The sequence below is a fragment of the Nannobrachium achirus genome, assembly GCF_963921795.1.
Source record: "Nannobrachium achirus genome assembly, chromosome: 18".
Classification (NCBI taxonomy): domain Eukaryota; kingdom Metazoa; phylum Chordata; class Actinopteri; order Myctophiformes; family Myctophidae; genus Nannobrachium; species Nannobrachium achirus.
Genome location: NC_137825.1, coordinates 44,357,762 through 44,378,271, shown reverse-complemented (window position 1 = coordinate 44,378,271; position 20,510 = coordinate 44,357,762). Strand labels below are relative to the sequence as shown.

The window sequence follows — 20,510 nt, the reverse complement described above, 5'->3', positions numbered from 1 at the left end:
ACATGAGATTATATATTAGAATGGTTTTGAGTAAGAGAGTTAAGCAACTGAAATGCACCCTCACACGGTGATGAAACATTGTAAACACCTGTCCATTAATTTATCCTACGTGTATTTTGCAGTTTGTCTTTCCACATTTTTTATTCATATTTCGATAGACCTACATTTTCTTCCATAAGTTCCATTATGACACTAATGTCAGCCACCTGTTACTGCACAGCGCGGCTACTGTACCGAACGAACCTGGGGGGGCTTTCCCTTTATGACCGAATGATTTGCATTACGTCAAAATAATAACAATACAATCAATAATAAATCTTGTCTAAATCTCAGCATGTCAGTACACCTGGCTGGTAGACATACAGGAGAAGGGGAGCCGTCCTTGACAATGGCTTGCAACAAGTGTGCGCAGTCCTTGAAACAGGATTCGTCTACGTAGGCTACAGCTCTGAGTCAGTGCGGAAGTCCTTACCTGTGTGGCTGCTGGACTTGAAAATGAATAGAATAATTGTGGTAGTCACGTTAGTGCAGTGTTTCTCAAAAGTTCACATTTCAAGGTCTCCCCTTAACTCTGAGTCTCTGACAGTGTACAAATTGGTTCCATTTGTACACTGTCAGAGTTACAGACTTGTATGGGCCAATTTAGACCCTCCTAAAGGAACCCACAGAGTCCCTGGAATCCACTTTGAGAACCACTGACCAACACCATGCTATTGAACCGTGACACATAGCTTTGAATTGATAAGAAATGCTTTGGTGAGGTGACTACTAATTACATTAGGGTGTAAAGAAGTATATCTACTATTGAGTTAATGTCCTCCTCATAATGTTTCCCCTCACTGTTTCTTTTAATAACAACATTATGTTATGTTTGTCTATTTGTTTATTTATTGCTTCCATTGACCACCCAGTGCCTCGATATATTTATGATTTTATGAATAGCGGCTTCAGACAGCGATAATAAGTTAATAACCATTCTATTATCACACTTACTGCAAACAAGGACTGCAAAGAAATAACAGCTAAAAGTCATACATGACTCAAGGATAGGCCTATATGAGGTGGGGTTTACAGTAGCTACATGCCTGGGGGACTGTCATTAGCCATGGCTGCAGGTTACACAGGTGGGCCATACAGGTGACCCTGCAGATAGAGTCTGTGGGGCAGACAGAAAGGAATCAGATATCCCAAGAAAATATATCCTCAAGCAAGGCTGCTGCTACAGCATGAAGGAAAATACGCTACTCTAGTACCCATACCAAAACATTTCATTTTTGCTTTACAAGATCATGTCTTAATTCCCTCATATTGCTTCAATCTGTGCTACATTGATTGATTGAATACAGTGTAAACAACATGTAGGTACAGTTAAGACATTGAGGCTAAAAGGATAACACAAATATGTCCTGGGGGACTCAATTCATCAACATAGCATAGAATATTAACACATTAATAATACATTTCCTCAACAAATAGCTTGCAAACACCTATACTGTATGTGTACACATTCTGTTCTGTGTTCTACAGCCACCAGGAATGCAATAGAAAGCTGTGACGTGCTGTAGCCTATTCTACTTTCTATTTTACGTATCCTGAGGCTATTGCACTCAACTGTGACAGAACTGGATTTGTGTTTCACAAATAAGTCAATCCTTTGCATTGGTTTGCAACACTTCCAGGTTGTTCTTACTTACAGTACTAGACATATAACTGCTCACCCATAGAGTTAACACTGATAGTAAAGCTTTACATAGAAGTAGAGGGTCAAATAACACCTTTATTCAATTGCTATTTTATTTAAAGGGAGCTGATTGGTGTCTTCCTGGTCTTCCAAATGATGTCAGCGTAGGATTTCCTTTAGCCAATTAAAGTCGTGTCCTCATCCTTCCCCATACCGTGCTCCCACACAGTGTTGTCTTTTAGCTGCCTGCCTCCCCTATTTGTTTCCTTGATGAAAGTGGCCCCATCAACACCGGTAAAAGCTTTGAAGAGTTACGCAGGAAATAGGGCCGCAAACCCAGCCTCCCTACTTCCTGAAAGATGAGTTGCTAGAGGAAGCGATGACCAGTGACTTAACTTTCTTTATCTTGGTAGAACATATTAGACGTATCGGCCATTATGTCTGCAAAGTGGCAGATTCATGTGGCTTTAGATTTCCACCAACTGGTAGAAGGGATAGTGGTGTCCCGCTGACACATGATCGATGGGCCTATCCTGGGAACCGTCCCCAAAGGGACGGTGTCACCGTTCGCAGGCTGCAACCTTAGAAGGGGGACCACATGGCCGTGGTAAAGAGGCTAGAGGCCTGGGGACCCATCGGCCCTGTAAAAGGAAGAGTGTAGAGCTGCACTTGCCATTAGCATCTCCTGCTCCCACCAGTCACAACACAAGCCAAGAGTCGTCTCATTTTACTATGGAATATTGCCTATCCGGTAAAAGAAAAAAAACAACCTCAATTTATTTGGAACGTAGTGGAAAATCTCTTTATTAAGTATTTTTATACTAACCGAAGATGAGAAGTGCCTGGCCATTTGTCAGAAGTGCTCACTTCTCTTAAAGTCCAGCAAGCTTATGTGATCCATTATGTATTGACAGTGCTGAGAACAGAGTATGTGTCTATGAGTATTTTACAGCAATTGCCTGCGTGATGATGTGCGTTGTTTTGGTTCTCTGCTAACACCAGGATCTGTCTCGTTTCACCACAGCAAGGGCTAGCCGCAAAGCTCTTCATTACGCACATTTCTCTCATTTTCAGAGCGAGCAAGGGTGTGAATATTTGAAAAATGTGAGAACTGGGAACATAAACCAGTACTGACATGTACAGTGTTTAAAGTGGGGACCGATGTGCATGCATGATGAGTCAGCCAGACATTAGGATAAAAGAACTTGAGACAGTGGGTTACCAGTGCAATAAAACAAAACCATGCCTTTTTTCCCCCCTTTTTCTAAACCTCTTTAAGTTGTAGTCAATTATCCAATTTGGCTTTTGCCAGACGTGTGTCTTGACTCAGTTGAAGCGATGTGAAAAAATTTATTTCACTAAACACTGTTTTTGGAATGGGGGGCCACTGGCAATTATGAAACAGACAGTGCTTATTGTTGGGAAGAGCTGCACCTTGCTCATCCGGCGTCTATACCTGAGGCCAATTTGTACAGGGCATTCATCTCTCCTCTCTTCATCCCTTTTCCGTCCTATGAACCATGTAAGGTCTCGGAGACAATCCCCCCCCCCTTCTTCTTCTGAGGGCCCTTTTTGTTCTCTATTGGAGCAGGGAGGAGGGACCAGGCTGTCAGCTGGGCATCTATTGGCTCTTCCAGGCCCCTGACCCTGTGGTATGCCTGGAATGTTTCACCCTTCTCTGCACACTCAGACCATCCAGGTTGCAGGTTGGGACAGGACAGGCAGAAAATGAGTTTAGGGAGAATTCGGGAGACACACACCTATGAAAACCCCTCCAGTGTTCTGCTCAACCCTCCACGAGATGGGCAAGCTTAGTCTGTCATTTCTCAAGATATAGTCTAGGTCTTCTTAAGAGAGTCATGTCCTCTGCTCTGACGCAGGAACATTTGGTTTTATTTATTTTGGCATTTTATATAGATACATCATTGTAGAGACTCTAGGCATCACGTAATGCAAATGCCATCAATTTATTGGCTGAGCATTCGGTATAAGACCTCCTTCAGAACATGTGGAGGTTGGAATGACACAATCCAAATACACTCCAGAGTGGAGGCGTGAACAAGTGCAAGACCATAACCATACACTGTATTTATGAACCCTAGTGTCCCTATTTCTGGGCATGTCGTACTAGGTGAACATATGGCAAAAGTGTTACAAGCTATAGCTACAAGCTCACAACACATCGCAACAGAATGCTTGTAGATCTGCAATTTTTACAGAACAGATTTGGTGTAGAGAGAAAAAAAGAAAGCGGCCAAGTGTTAGCCTCTGGTCTCTTAGGTATGGTTTTGGTACAGTTTATCGGAAGGTTGGAAATTACATACTAACTAATTAGGTGCAACTTTCAATAACTCACTTTGTGCAAAACAAATTGGGTATATAGGTATTGAATGATAACCTACTGGCGATTACCTTTTACCTCCCGAATCCATATATAGCGTTACGGAAAGAGAATACTGCTCCTCCTTCGACCAGCTCCTCTGTCTGAAAGCCATGGCCTGAGGATGTGAAACTCAGCCATTTAATTTGACGGGGCCTTCCCTCTTCTCCTGCAAGTTGGAGATTTGAGTGGTGGTTGGGAGGATTTTATAGACATGCACACACAGCCGAATACAGCATGCTGTTGGAACATGTACAGAACATGTATATTGTGTTCTCCTCCATGCCTGTGTTTGGCAGAAGAAGGCACTTATCTCACTCGCATCCATCCTCTCACGACTTTGGTTTGGTGCAATGCCACAGATGTTTACGACTCTTTTTCTGCGTACGTAATAAACGTCCCTATTTTGGGCATGTCATTCTAGGTGGGCATTTGTCCACAACTTTCCTAAATTAAAAAATAGCGAATATAGCAAATCTATGAGTGTGGCTATTTTCACTATTCTTTGAAATTGTACAAAGAAGTTTCTAGGGCTTAAAGGAGTAGTTCACCCCCAAAATGACTTTGACGACTTGAGTTAAATGATATTTTGTTGTTTGTCGCATTCCTAAGCCAAAGATTTGATTATAGTAAATTCACTCCCATTGATTCCGGATGGAGACCCAAATGCATTTGTGTCTCCATCCGGAATCAATGGGCCAACAAAGAGTCTCCTCAAAGTATTGGCTTAGCAATGCGACAAAAAACTAAAAATATTATGTTACTCAAGTCTCCATGGGGTGAGTAATCCATAGAAAAAAAGGCATTTTGGGGGTGAACTACTCCTTTAAGTGGTTAATTTTCAATATAAACAGTTTTGAGGTGAATGTCCATCCGACGGGAACTATGTCCATGAAAGGGCGTTCTGCACCATAACTGAGTGAACTAATGTGTGTCATATGAACCGGAGTACAACTTGCCGGAGTGCGAATGAGGAGGATGGATGACCTTGGCTGTGGTCCAACATTCCGTCATAGAGATGGTAGTGGTCGTTGTCTTTGAAGATTGTCCATCAAAGCATGAATGTCGTGGCACTATGACAAGACTGCGATAAGAGTCCTGCACTGTCCATTATACCCTGATGTAAACATGACAATCAAAGGGAGCACTGATGAGTAAAAATGTTCATTTTATGCACGTTAAGATTCTGCACTGCTTTGCGCTCGTGCAGACACTGAGCTAACAGTTGCTGTAGCTGTACTGGAGTTAACTAGATTGAATTTATATTGATTGCTGGTTGCCACTAAATTAGGCTAGTTTCTCCTCTTACTACATTGAATGCAGCAAAGTGTCAGCTGAGGGAAACTATCGCTCCCTGTTGCTAACACTTACTGTATTTGCTGAAACGTGGAAAAATGCTAAGAAATGATCATAACTCATTTGCTTTTAAGATTTGTTTTTGGCTTTATCTCTGCCTTTATTTTAAGTGAAGATTGACAGGAAAGAGGGAGAGAGACAGGGAGAGACACGCAGCAAAGGTCATCAGGAATGGGACTCAAACCCGCGACACGCTGTCAAGGCTATCTTAGCCTCAGGTGCCCGAACCGCTAAGCCAGAGGTCTGGGCCTATGGTTCAGCCTTGTTATCTACAGTACAACAGTTGTTTTCAAATTTTGCTAAAGGGCAAGTAACATTTTCAAGCTACACCTGTATTCATATCCTTCCAAAAATAGCCTCTATAACACATTTTGTGCAAATGTTTATCTCTTATTTTGATTGATTAATGACAAATTATTTGGGCAATAGAAAAAAATACAGATATAGTAAATTAACAAATAATTCATAACCTTTCATACAGTTGTATACTGCACTAATAATGTGTGATTATCATAAAAAGCCAAGGCACCCCTGGGCTTGTCTCATGGAATACCAGTTTGGAACCACTGAGAATGATATGAATGACTCAATATACTTTGTCAGTTCTGAGAAGGGCTTGTGATATTGCTTCTTATGACTCAACTGTCTGGGTATGTCAAACAAATCTCCCCAAGAATGTGTTCTTTGTTGGTCATTATTATATCTAAAATCATGAATCATGAATTTCTCTTTTTATAGTTTGGTATTGTTGTGTGCAACTGTTGTACAACAACGTATAAGACAGGTGCTTAATCATCCTAATTGATTTAAACAATTATAAAACATCAATTCAAACTTCATGTAAAAGACTTAATTGAAATCGATTCATTGAAATCGATAGAACTTTCGCTAAGAACACAATCGATAGTTGCAACCCTAAATGCAATATTCCAAGGCATTTCCATATACAGTACTAGGCCTTGGGATATTCCATAATATGGTTCCATAACTACATTTATCCATGGTGATTGGCCCGTAATCGGTATGGCATTTATTGCCTGTGTCCAATGCCTGTGTCCAATCAGTTGGCGATGGCATATTATAACATAGTCTGCCTGTTGTAGCGATGGAATGAATGGCAGGTTCTAATAACATGTTGAAATGAAGCACAGCACGGAGCACCGGCACCCTGCTGACTCCTACAGAGGAGGGTCCCTGTGGTGGGGCTTTCACTGCAAAGTACCCGCGGTGAAGACGCTTCTATCTCAACAAACTGGACCGGATCCTCCTGTGTCCCCCCCCAACCGCCCAGTTGTACAAATGCACAGAAACAGCGTGCAAAGAAGCTAGTTTGGTTGCACCTCAGGGCTTATTGGGGGAGGTGGTTACGTAGCCGGTGAAGCTACATGCTTCAATACCTTTATGCCTCTGCTGCATGTCATTTTTCATCTTTAAAAGGACATGCGACACCGAGGTATTGGTTTACACACTGTCTTTTTATCCTTAAAAGTGCATATGAGGTAGCTTTGTGGTGTTTTCCCCATTAGAATTGACAGTATTCTATGTCAGAGTGCAGTCAGTGCACAGCCTAAAATTGTCACTGATGGTAAAAGAGAAAGAGAGAGAGGAGAAGAGAGAGAGAGAGAGAGAGAGAGAGAGAGAGAGAGAGAGAGAGAGAGAGAGAGAGAGAGAGAGAGAGAGAGAGAGAGAGAGAGAGGAGAGAGAGAGAGAGAGAGAGAGAGAGAGAGAGAGAGAGAGAGAGAGAGAGAGAGAGAGAGAGAGGAGAGAGAGAGAGAGAGAGAGAGACGGATGAAGTAGATAAGACAATAACGAGAAAACCTCTGCTTCAGTGGGTTCGTAACAGGACGTCGTTCAAACCGTGTTAATAATAGCAGCAGGGCGTCCACTCCACACACACACACAGGCTGAAGAGAGACTCGTTATAGTACACAATATGGTACCTGCCCCAAAATACTCTCATTGTTAAACTCGTCAGCAGAATGTCAGCTGTCGGCGCTTATAGCCACACTGAGCCAGGCCCACCTGCACCCCACCCTTTCCCCCATACTACACTGTAGCGACAAGAAGGGTCAAAATGGGTGAGATAATGTCAGGGCATTGTAAATTCCACTATTTTATGGCTCCATGAGGGAAGTGTGTGGGGTGTGTAAGTGCACTGGGTTGGTTTGCTCAATGTGGGGGCCACTGATTTTGTTGCCTTGTAAAGATTAGGGAGCCGGGGGCCTGGGGCGCCCAGAGATGTGTGGAACGAGATGCACAGCAGCTGTGCGCGCATGCGTTTGTGTGTGTGCGTGTGCATGCACGTGCATGTGCATATCGTCGTTGTCGGGTGTCGGGTGCTTCATCATACAAGGCCTTCGCACAAAAGTAGTGAAAACAGCAGATCTACAAGTGCTTGAAGATCGGCTGTTTTCACTAGTTTAAATGATTTTTAAAATGCAAAACCAACGGTTTTGGACATACAAGGTTTTCACCCGACAACGACAATATGCTAATGTGCCACATGTCCAAATAGTTTGGTGTAGAGTATATATGTATGTGTTAAGCTGGTTGCACACTGCTGCGTTTTTCGGGCCGAATATCGGACTGAATTTCGGAGCACGCAAATAAATAAATCAACCTCACGTTATGTCAGTCACGTTTGCACACTGCCGCCCGTTTCGCGCACCACTCGGTCCCTTGCTCTCTCTATCTCCTTGCCCTGAAAAACGCATTTCGCAACAAAAAACGCAGCAGTGTGCAACCACCTTTACGCCTGATTTATACTTAAAACAGCAGATCTACAAACTCACAACACGACACGATGCCACGCGCTGTGCATTTGTAAGTTGGCTATTTCTGTCTCTGCACATGATTGGCAGGTACTGAGCTTTGCTGTATGCACCTTAACTGACTGCCCTATCCCGAGTTTCCCAAGTTGGGGCCGAAATTGCATTTATTTTTTTTTTACTTTTTTTTTTACTTCCCTGATTGCAATCGTGAAAATGCATGTTTGACCCCCAGACCAACCCCATCTTTCAAACATGGCAGCCATGTTTGTTTACATATGAAGAAAACAGATTTCCAAGCGGATCTTTTTGTTTGAAAGCTCACACGTGGTGCATGATCCTTGCATGATCTGTGAACTATCGTGCTCATTAAAAACAAAATTGTGGCAGTTCAGCCTGAAAGTTGCCATTTTTTAAGGGCAGCAAATGAGTTGTTAAGCATGTGTGACATCACTGTGACACAGCATTACCAACAACCTCCACACTGATGCAACACTTTGTGAGTTTATAGATTGGCCATTTCCGGTCTTCAACGCTATCATACAGCAAAGCATATACTGTATATGTTTTGTAGTTAATGAAAGATGATTTACTGTGGGCTAGTTTATCACTCAATGAAATCCCCAGTGTTAATGTGTCAGTTTTTAACTGCCAAGAGTTAAATGAACAGTGAGTATTTAATGTAGTGCGCTATCATGTGGTGACCTACAGTAGCACGTCCAGTCTCTCTAAATGAGTTTGCTCTCGTGTCACTGTTTCACTGATGGCAGATGGTGGTCTGCAAACAGGATGTTTGTCAAGTGGAGATACCCCGGAGAAATTGTGTTTGTGTGTGTGTGTGTGTGTGTGTGTGTGTGTACAGGAAAAGATAGAGTTAATATAACACTGAGATAGTAAAAAATGACCCTAACTGATATGTAAATGTAAAATGCTTCACCCTCATTTCTGGATCAGTTTTTACACTCAGAGAAAAAACCCAAAACACTGAGGATTTTGCTGTGTGTGTGTGTGTGCGTGCGTGCGTGCGTGCGTGCGTGCGGAGGGCAGGTGCAGGCTGATGTTGGATGGTCTCGGTAAAAGTGGCACCGTTCCACGTCATTTCCCACTGTGATACACGGTATCTGGTCGAAATCAAAGCAGCCCTTGCTTCATTTCCTCTGCCAGCCAAACAATCTCCCCCAGAGACTGAATTACCATTCATCTTATTGATGTCTGCATTTCACTTCCTGCATTTCTCTTTTCTGTGTTTTCGCCATTTGCACCCAAGCCATTTCCCGCTTTGCTGTCTGAAATGTCTGACATCATTGTGAACGGCTACAGTGTTTGAGCAGCGCCACAACGTGAAAGCGACCACAGGAGAGAATGCTGGGAGAAGAGAGAGGGCAAAGCTCTCTCTCAATTCAATTAAATTCCAAGGGCTTTATTGGCATGCGAAAACATACGTTTACATTGCCAAAGCACAAGTGTCCACAATATAATACAATACAATACAATCGGAACAATATATGTACAGGTGAAAAGAGTGTAACATTTTTTGTGCAGGCAGAGCAGGGATATACAGTATAGGCCTACAATGGTTTTTAAGGTGGTTGGGTTCCATTTGATATCCTTCTCCTATCACAGCAGCTCATGAATCTTATTGTTTACTTCACCCAGCAGGTATGGGAGTTTGTCATCATTGTCTCCACCAGCCGAAGGCATGGGGGAGAGTATGTTTTCCCCTCCGTCCGTCCGTGTGTCCGTCCGTGTGTCCGTGTGTCCGTGCGTGCGTCCTCGCAGTTTGTGTGCAGCTAATCTCAGTCGCCCTTGGCCCGGTCGCTGCCAAAGTGAGCACACACATTCCCTGGATGCCAATCTAGAACCTCTGCCCTAAATTTTTCAAATGGGCCTTTTCTAGTGCCACCTAGTGGCCGATGTTCGCAAAACACATTTCTGTGCACTACTCTTACAGATTTTGTCCAAAAATCCTACAAATCGGTAGGCAGTATCTCAACAGTCATGTGATCGACACGGATCTGTCCGATTTTGCATATTCCATCCTGATTGGCTAAGATTGGCTTCCAAAGTTTGTAGGATTGAGCCGTTTTGGACAAAATGCCTCAAATCACAAACGCAAAGTGCAATTATCATGAAATCGCGCACACACGTTCCCACTAGGCCGAGGAAGAAATACCACTTAAATCTTTTTTAATCAGCCTCATGGTGGCGCTATAACAGGCCGATTTGTGGTTTTACCTATAACTCCACCGATCAGTTTCAAACTTTGTAAGCGCACTCCCTAGAGGCTAAGGATAAACCTTTACCCTGCATTTTTCACATCAGCCTTTTATAGCGCCACCTTTGGGCCGACTTATGTAAAACACATTTTTGGATATTACTCCTTGAGATTTTATGCAAAAATCACGCAAATCGGTACACAGTATCTCTATAGTCATGTGATCAAGTCCAATCCGTCTGTATTTCATATTCCATCCTGATTGGCTAATATTGGCTTCCAAAGCTTGCAGGATTGCTCCGTTTTTGAACAAAATGCCTCAAATCATCAACGCAGCTTGCGATTACCGTGAAATTTGCCACACATATTCCCACTAGGTCAAGGAACAAATGCTACCTTTTTCACATTGGCCTGTTATAGCGCCACCAGCAGGTAGACTTTAGCAAAACTCATTTTTGGAACACAATGCTTCAAATCATGCATGCAGCATCAGATTGCCATGAAAGATCTAAGGTGAAGAACATATGCCACCCTTTTTACATTGGCCTATTATACAGTAGCACCACCAGGACGCACGGCCTGGTGGAGACCTGTGCTCGGAAGAGCACTGCTTCTAGTTGGTCATGTTTTCAAACTCCTCGGGTGGTTATGATCGGTGGGAAGTATGTGTCTCTGATGTCTTGGTACAGTGGACAGGCGGTCTCTCTCTCTCTCTCTCTCTCTTGCCTTTAGCTCATAACTTCAATGGCCTTCACAAAGCCTGAAGAAAGGTAACGGAAATGTAGATGTTTTGAGTTCAGCCGCGTCTGTGTTGTATACTGTAATGTAAAACCCCCTCTCTTGACTGCTTTTTTTGGTCATCTATCTTTGTGATAGGTCTTCTCTTTTATGTATAATGATGGGCAAGAACTGTCATCTCGCCAAATATAATGAAAGGCAGAATATATGCTTTTCAAGACAATAGTAATTTCATTTCACATGACCAACCTATAGATTTAAGGAGCTGCTTTTATTATGAGATTCATGTTAACTATATACTGTACGGGTATATATAATTATCAAGCAGATGAGCGCACTACTATAATCTTTATGTTATCAGCTAGTTCTATTCTGATTGTATCAATGTCAGTGAAACATTGTTTAGTACTGCTTAGCCACAAATTAGCATCAGAGTAGTTGCCTACAAACGGTCGGTAAGTGTGCCCATGGTTCACCACAAACCACCTTTCATTTGGGGCTCATTCAGCTTTGCTAAGGAAGGATTACGCTCACGAACGGCAATGAATGATACTAACACAGGGGTCTTCAACAGGGGGTCTGGGACCCCTAGGGGGTCCCCAGAGTTACTACAGGGGGTCCTCCAAAACCTTTTTCCTCTTTCTTTATATTAACCACTTGAACCCTAGTCCTAGTCCATATTCTGAGAACTTTAGCCAAAAATAGCCGATCTACAAGCTCACAACGCCTCGCGCTACGAGGCGTTGTGAGCTTGTAGATCGGCTATTTTTGGCAAAGCGCTTTGGTGTAGAGGGGAAAAAGAGCAGATTATTATTAAAGTTGTACCATGTAACTTTTTTTTATAAAACAAATCTTAAAATTGTCCTAACTCTTAAATCGCTAAAGTTTTAGAACACCCACTCCGTTATTTTCAGCTTCTGAAGCCTTCTCTTTATATGTTTTCTATGATCCTCACCGGGGTCCGGTTTTCGCGCAAAAATTACGTCATCATACACTACCGGCCAATCACAGCGAGGGTTATACACTCCCGGCCAATCACAGCGCATCTTGAAGTGGGGTCGCTAGCTATCACAATAGGGCGGCCATATTTGTAGGCGCCTGTGTGTCTCTATCTATACTCGGGTGAAACACTCCGTTTCTCCGGAATGCCTGAACGCACAGGAACCAGGGACCCCTCTAAAGATAGATCTCGGCGAGGTGGAGGCAGACGCGGGGGTGACGCGGGGGTGTGAGGCCCGGTCCGCGGCGAAAAACGGCCGAAAGACGCGGACGCTACTGACCACTAGTTGAGCAACTTACACAGTATAGCTTTAAGTATTGACAGTTCAAGTGGTTAAATATCTGAAAACACAAATTTACATGAATCCAAAATACACTGATGATTGTGCTGTCAAACAATGAAACTATATGGAATCCAAGGGGTCCTTGGCCTGAAAACGTTGAAGACCCCTGTACTAACACATTTGGAAGTATACAGTAGGAAGGACATTTACATACAGAGAAATGCTTAGCCTTGGTAATGGTACTTCAGAGCGATCATATATCTTCTCTGCTCTCCAGAGAACAGCGCAGATATGATCACTCTGAAGCATCATTACGAGGGCTAAGCAATGCTGTGCTTCCATGTCAAACATGGAAGAGGAAGTCATCAATTTCATGGACGAGCCTCCGGGCGTTTTCTCAATATGAAGATGCGCTGCTAACCAATGCATCGTCGACGAAAATGAACGTTTGCGTCTCCTCAGCATCCATAGGGTGTTACATTACTTATCTATGGATATGGTTAAGCAGCTACTATAGCCTCTTTTTTCTGTGCTGCATTAGGTTATATGATGCTTATTCTCTAAACCAGGGGTCTTCAACGTTTTTCTGGCTAAGGACCCCTTAGCAGAGAGAGAGAAAGAGAGAGAGATGAAGCAGGGACCCTCACGGCATAGTGTATCAAATTGAGTTGCAAACTTTTTCATATACTTCATAAATAGCTTAATTGACTATAATAAGTGTTGTATTAATCAATGTTCTTTTATTTCAGGTATTTAACCACTTAGTCAATTCTTGGTGAACTTGACCTTTAGCTCTGTACTTGGTTTTCTCCTTTTTCCTCTCTAACTACCTAAAATATCCGATCCACGTAGATCTGCTATTTTCGTCTAATGTTCCCCTCAGCATAGGGATGCTAGGATTCAAGTGGTTAATGTAATTAATGAGTTAATGTAGTAACTCTGAGGACCCCCTATGGGTCCCGGATTAAGCATTGACTGTTCAAGTGGTTAAATATCTGGAAACACAAACTGACATGAATCCAAAATACACTGACGATCGTGCTGTCAAACGATGAAACTATATGGAATCTACGAAAAGGTTGTGGGGGTCCCTGCTTCATCTCTCTCTCAACTAAGGGGTCCTTGGCCTGAAAACGTTGAAGACCCCTCCTATAAGTTCATTACACCAATTAAGAAACAGAATTGATTATAACGTTTCTGAGTGGCGCACACGCAACCCCTGGCCTGACCGGTCCATTTATTAACACATTGTGTGAGTTACACTGCGGATATTACTGTGGCAGGTGTTGTGAGTCATAGGGTGAGAGTGTCTTTGTCCGCAAGCAGCAGGTTGCTTCACCACACAGACCCTCGTCTCAGCACTCATCCGCTTGCTATGTGTGGGTACACACAAAAGTGAATGTGTTAACAGCTAGGTGTGTTAATGGTAAATAGTCTGATAGCCGTGTGTGTGCGCGTGTGTGTGTGTGTGTGTGTGTGTGTGGTGTGTGTGTGTGTGTGTGCGTGTGTGTGTGTGTGCTCACGGACCACGCATTCTTTTGTGAAAGCTACAGTTTGTATGTTTGCTGAAAATACAGTCAAGTGAGTTCACGATAGTGTCGCAATGAGTTATATGGTGTTGCATGGCGCTGTTGAAAGACAGCGGGTATTTCAGGGACGCGCAGAGAATGTTAGAGAGGCAGAGGCTGACATTTCTAAAAGGGCCTTTTGGTGAAAATATCGAAAATAGCCGACCTCAGCTTGGAGGTCGGCTATTTTCGATGCTTGATTTCTACACAGAGAGGGCAATTCTTTCAACATATGATGCAGCGTTCAAGTTCAGCAGAGTTTGGACAAGGCAATTCTCTTGAATGCTGCCCTCAGGTATGGCATGGAAAGAGGGCATTTGCATTTCTTTCACCTCAGTAAAAACTGCATTCATGATCTGGAGAGGGCACTTTTTACAGGCGGATAAAAGGGCAGGGGCTCAAGCCCCCTTTGATGTCTATGTGTAGCCTGGTGGGGCCCGACGTCATCTGCGTTCACTCACTCATTCCTTCCACAGTATAACGTCTGGCCTTCGGCCTATTGGCAGCTTGAAAAGTGGGCGGGAGTACTTGCCTTGACAGACAGACTCCTCTAACCAATCAGCGTAGCAAAACATCTCTCAACCAGTCGGAAGAACGGCAAACAAACAAGTTTTTTCGGCCGATGAACTCCGCTAGCGCATCCCCCGTGTTACTTTTTAATTATTGTAATTGATTCCAACTCTGAAATAACTGCACTTATTGCTTGTTTTATTGTTAGAGCGTTAACAGTTACACTTGTTGCATCGCGAGGGCAGCCATTGTTGTTTTGAAAATGCTGCAGCCCAGCATACACATGGACCAATCAGGGAAAGCTTTTCACTTGTTGTCAGGAAAGACTACGTTTGTTGTGCGGAAGCAGTCACTGATTGGCCCCGATCAGAGAATAATCAGTATACTCGCTGCCAATCCCCGGAAGTCCAGACGTTATACTGTGGAAGGAATGAGTGAGTGAACGCAGATGACGTCGGGCCCCGTCAGGCTAGTCTATGTGTGCATGTAGAGTGCCTGTGGTATTTTGTGAGAGGGAAAGGCATGCATGAATGGCGGGTGGCTCATGGACACAGGACACAGACATACACAATCACGCGTGACCAGTCACATGTATGCACTTCCATGTCACTTTGCAGTCATAAGTGGAAGACCCAGACACAAGACCCTGTAGTGTATCTCTTCTTACACACCATCTCTAGCATATTAGCCAATGCCCCATCTTCTTTCAGAGTAGTCATTACTCCATTACAACAGCATAAATGGATTCCAGCCCTTGTCCCCTCTCGTACTGATGCTTAATTTAATCTGCCAAATTGAGTCCCCGCATTCAATATTATCCCCATTCTATTCGCTTAGCAGGTCTAATCGGGTCAAGTGGCAATGTATTTCCTGGAATCGATATGGTTCGCCCATAACATAATTTAATTATGCCGTAGTGAAGTATTGCAAGGATGTAGCACCAGGTGTGTGTGTGTGTGTGTGTGTGTGTGTGTGTGTGTGTGTGTGTGTGTGTGTGTGTGTGTGTGTGTGTGTGTGTGTGTGTGTGTGTGTGTGTGTGTGTGTGTGTGTGTGTGTGTGTGTGTGTGTGTGTGTGTGTGTGTGTGTGTGTGTGTGTGTGTGTGTGTGTGGGTTTCCGTCTTATTGCGTCTGTCCCCACGTTAATGGAAAACAGAAATAGGTGATCTAAGGTTAAGGAGTTATGAACGAATGAATGAATGAATGCATGGAAGCAACTGAAAGTGAGTGATGTTCTGATATTTTTCATGAATATGAGTGTGTGTGTGTGCGTGCGCCCCTAACCCTAACACTGAGTTTCTTTTTTGCCGTGGAGTTGGCTGGCTGCTAGTGAAACTCACTGTAGCGCCGCAAGGTGCTCGTAAACCAGGTTACGGCTCCACTTTTTCATAGCCCGAGGGCTTCTGGCCGCCACACCCTGTGACGAACAGGCTGCCCTAAGCCTTATCTGGGTGGGTGATCAGTCACTAGTGTAGCGGTTGACATTTCAGTCACATGCTCGCACAGGCACTCACTGAGGCACGTTTGCTTGCGCATAAAGGCATAATAACAAGATTATAGGCAGCCCACCTTACGCGTACAGTGCAGTCAGCAAATTGTGTAATACCTGTGTACACTGTTTCTTGTTGTAATTTTCTTTCTCTTTTTTCTCCACCATCACTTCCAGAGGTTTTACTGTGCTGTTGTCTGTCTAACAAAGCCTTCCAGGTCATTTTCTACGGTTCAGTTTAATTAACTCAGGAATTTACTGTACTATTGTCTGTCTGACAGACCTGTGCTGTGCGTCTTATCACCCTGCTGTTTAGACTGGACCCATATAGGCATGCTTGTACGGTGAATGGGGCTCCGCAGCCATCTCCTGCAGACACGACTGACTGGCCCTGCTCATTGTCTCTCAGCACTAGTCGTGCAAAAGCCCATCAGATACGAGACGTATGCTCAGACCAAACATCACGCTAAAAAGAGGCAAGAGTAGTCGAACAAGGTTTGTGCAGACAGTACAGAGTGCAGAGTTCTTATGGAGATTTTCCCAGGTAAAGCTGTTCTACTAAGCGAGCAACGCGTCAGCATTTAGATCAGTTCATTTGGCCAAGCGACACCGTAATTCTACGGAGATGAATCTGGGTTAAATATGTAGTCTGCAAGTCTGCCTGTGAGCTTGTCCTCATCAGCAGTGATTAGTGCTGGACTGTAGTCCAGTCTGCTACTCCTTGGGTCAGTTTGCAGTAACACAATGAGTCTGGGGCTTTTGCTTGTAAAAGCGTTGTTTACTTTTCTTAGGTTTTCCCAGGTACCTTTGCTTGCTTGCTTGGTAGGAGGAAGGGAGAATGAGAGAGAGAGATAGTGGCTCACCGCTCACTCTCTTTGCGTTGACTGGTTGCTTGAGCTTCCTTGGGTGTCCCACAGTCTAGACAGACTACTGTTTACCAAAACAAGACCTTGGAGTGTCACTTTCCCTTCTCGTCCTTTCTCTCCTTGCCTTGGTCTGGCTTGGAGTTGTTGATCGCTATGGTGCAGTGGTTCTCAAACGTTTTCAATTTCAAGGACGCCCAATCTCCCATAAGACCATATGTCTTGTTACAGACCTGTAAGGGTCCATTTTTCCATCCTCTCTTTTCCCATGTCACCCTCGCTCATAAATCCTGAACTTTACAGTGTACCTAACCCTCTTTTCCTCTTCTTCTTCTGCTCTCTCTCTTGCTCCTCTTTAGTCCTCTTTTCCCTGTTCTGTACTTTGTTTAATTAGAGTCTCTACATGAGACATGAAATTGGCATTCAGGTGACTCATTGTGTGTGTGCGCTCAATGTTCTCACCATCACCATAACAACACACTGTACATATGAACGCTATTAATCCCCTACCGAGGGCTCCCAGCACCAAACGTAGAAAATGTGTTCAACATAAACTTGGGTGTATGCTCTCTCCCTCTCCCTCTCCCTCTCCCTCTCCCTCCCTCTCTCCCTCTATATTAGCTCTGGTCCATAGTGTTAGTGGAGTTCTCCCTAACGCTATGTTCCTCTACCACCGTATTCCTTGGCAAAACTGGAAAACCCAGCCGTCTGGTCCGAAAATAACAAAAAAATGTTTCGCCCCTCACCAAACCAAAGGTATCAGTGGACAGTTGAAAGCTTACTCTACTTTGTGGACGCGGTCTGAGCCCCCCACCACAGGATTAAAATACATTTATAGGGCGAAATGAAAAATAATCCACCGGATGGAGACTCCATTTCTTCTAGTTTTTTACTATTTTTCGTCGCCATCACGACACCAACTGGTAGGTCAGAGGACCGCATTAACAGAGCATTTAGTCTCGTTTGCGTGTTATTCAGCTCTGTGACGTTGGAAGCGCGTCTTCAACCAGGAAGAGTGTCTCCGTCAGGTGGATTATTTTTCATTTCGCCCTATAAATGTATTTTAAGCGTGTGGTGGGGGGCCCGGACTGCCTCCACTAAGTAGAGTAAGCTTTCAACTGTCCACTGATACCTTTGGTTTGGTGAGGGGCGAAACAGTTTCCGTTATTTTCAGACCAGACGGCGGTGTTTTCCGGTTTTGCCAAGGAATACGGAGGTAAAGGAACATAGCGTTAGGGAGAACTTCAGAACTACACTAACACTATGGACTAGAGCTACCTCTCTCTCTCTCTCTCTCTCTCTCTCTCTCTCTCTCTCTCTCTCTCTCTCTCTCTCTCTCTCGTTGGCGGGGCGAATTTCAACATGTCCCCGCAGTTGGAATGCAGCTGCTGGTTGTCTTGTCATCCCATCCTCCACCTCTCCTCCACCTACTCACTTCTCGTCCCTGCCACCCCCGCACGCACGCACACACACATACACACACACACACACACACACGCACACACGCACACAGAGACAAGCTCCCTGACAGTGTGTTTATGAGAAGGTGATGATCAGGGAGGTAGGAGTGCACACATTGTTACATGAAGGGCAGGCAGGGAGCAGCGTGTGAAAGACAGGGCCGTGCTCTGTTTGGCCTCGCTGGCCCTGCTATCACAAGCAGCTTTGATAAAGTGAGCTCTGCTGCGGTGCATTAAAGCCACACAGTAGGATTCTTTCCAACACTTTGCCCATTAAGACCTGAGTCAGATTCGTACAAATGCCCGAATCAGTTAGGGTCAATTTGGTTCCATTTGTACACTGTCAAAGTTACAGACTTGTAAGGGTCAATTTAGACCCACAAAAAGGATAGGTTCCTTTTTGTGAGAGTCCCTGAAATCCACTTTGAGAACCACTGAGTTGGTGGTTCTCAAATGTTTTCATGCCAAGGACTACCGTGTTGGTATGTATTTGGCTGCGGACCCCCATCTGAAAATATTTTGTGCCAGGGAGGGAGTCAGGGTCAGGGACCCCCAGAAGAGAAGTTTTGTGTTAAAAAAATCATTTATTCCGTCTACACCAAATCTCTCAGTCTTCGTCCAAAAACAGCCGGTCTAAGCTCTCTATGTCACCATGCAACATATATACAAGTTGTGAGCCGGCCCATGTTCACAGAAAGTTATCCTATTTTTTACTTGTGACTTGTCTCTATGTCAAAAACTCGGTGTCATCATTTTGTTGGGATTGTCACAACAAACATGGGTGACCCATGCGTCCCTACACCAGCGATATAGACCATTCCACAGCTTCTGCAGTGCTTGTGAATTAGCCTCCCATAGCCAGACACAGGGGCGTCACAAGGGGGGGAGTGGGACTGAGTTACTAGGTGGAGGGGCCCTAATTATTTTCTACTTAAGCTATTGAAAAAAAGCAGATATACAAGATTACAGCATGGCACCAAGTGTTGCGCTGCGAGCTTGTAGATCTGAAAAGTCGTGAAAATTTGTGCAAATCTTTGAATATATGTATTTTTTAAGAGAGCATTTGTAACCCAAATCGTTCTTCTGAGGGGTCCCTGGAACAAAATATTTTGAGATGGGGGTCCGTGGCCAAATACATATCATTTTGGGGGTCCTTCACGCGAACAAGTTTGAGCACCACTTTAAAAAAAACCTTAGAAGATTTGAAATATTCAAAGGCTTGCACAAATTTTCACGATTTAAAATAAATAGCAGATCTAAATGTGAGTGAATCCTTGTACCCAGGGCCCAGAATTTGGTGTGACACCCCTGTCTACGCGAGGCCAGGACATAATAATGTTATTTAACAATGAGAGCAACAGTGAATACGCCTGAAATCTTTGTTGTTGGAACAACAAGCCGCAAGTCGCAACCAATGATGAAGAGTGCAAAGGTCAGTGTGATACAAACACAGGTATAATAGCAGAATTATTAAGATGTGGAGGAGGATGAAGAACTTCAGAAGAACCTTTGCGGTACATTGTTTTCTAAATGAGGTCAGATGCTCCACCACACAAGGCGTTGGCCAAAAAAAGAGCTGCTCTACTAAATGAACAATGCGTCTGCATTTAGATCAGTTATTTTTTCATACTACAGCGTATAAATATGACTTAAATATGTAGGGGCGGCAGTTGAGACAGTGGCCCAGGGGTAGAGTTGCCATCTTAGAACACAGAGGGTTCCGAAGGGTTCCCAGTTCGATCCCGGGCTCCCCCAGAGTTGGTGTCGAGTCGTTGAGAAAGACTCTGAACCCCTAATTGCTCCCGGTGAGCAGGTTGGTGCCTTGCATGGGTTCCTCTTCCATCGGTGTATGTATGAATGTGTGTGTGTGACTGTAATGCACAATCTCTGTAAAGCGACCTTGGATAAAGACGCTGTATAAATGCACCATTATTAGTCTGCCGGTCTGCCTGTGAGCTTGTCCTCATCAGCAGTGATTAGAGCTGGACTGTAATCCAGTCCTCTACTCCTTGGGCCAGTTTGCAGTGTGACACAATGAGTCTGGGGCTTTCACTTGTACAAGGCGTTGTTTACTTTTCTCGCTGTGCAAAGTTCAGTGAGAACGTTCCTCCGACCATTTCTGAATGGCTGCTAAGACATAGACATTTAGAGCTGTCTCACTCTCTATTTCTCTCAGACGCTTTCTCTCCACCGGGCTTTTTG

The 20,510-nt window shown here is 44.0% G+C and overlaps 1 protein-coding gene across 1 annotated transcript in view; it reads left to right on the top strand.

The window, feature by feature from the left end:
• itga3b (integrin, alpha 3b) overlaps nucleotides 1-20,510 on the top strand; it is a 58,661-nt gene that overhangs the window by 380 nt on the left and 37,771 nt on the right. The window lies entirely within an intron of this gene.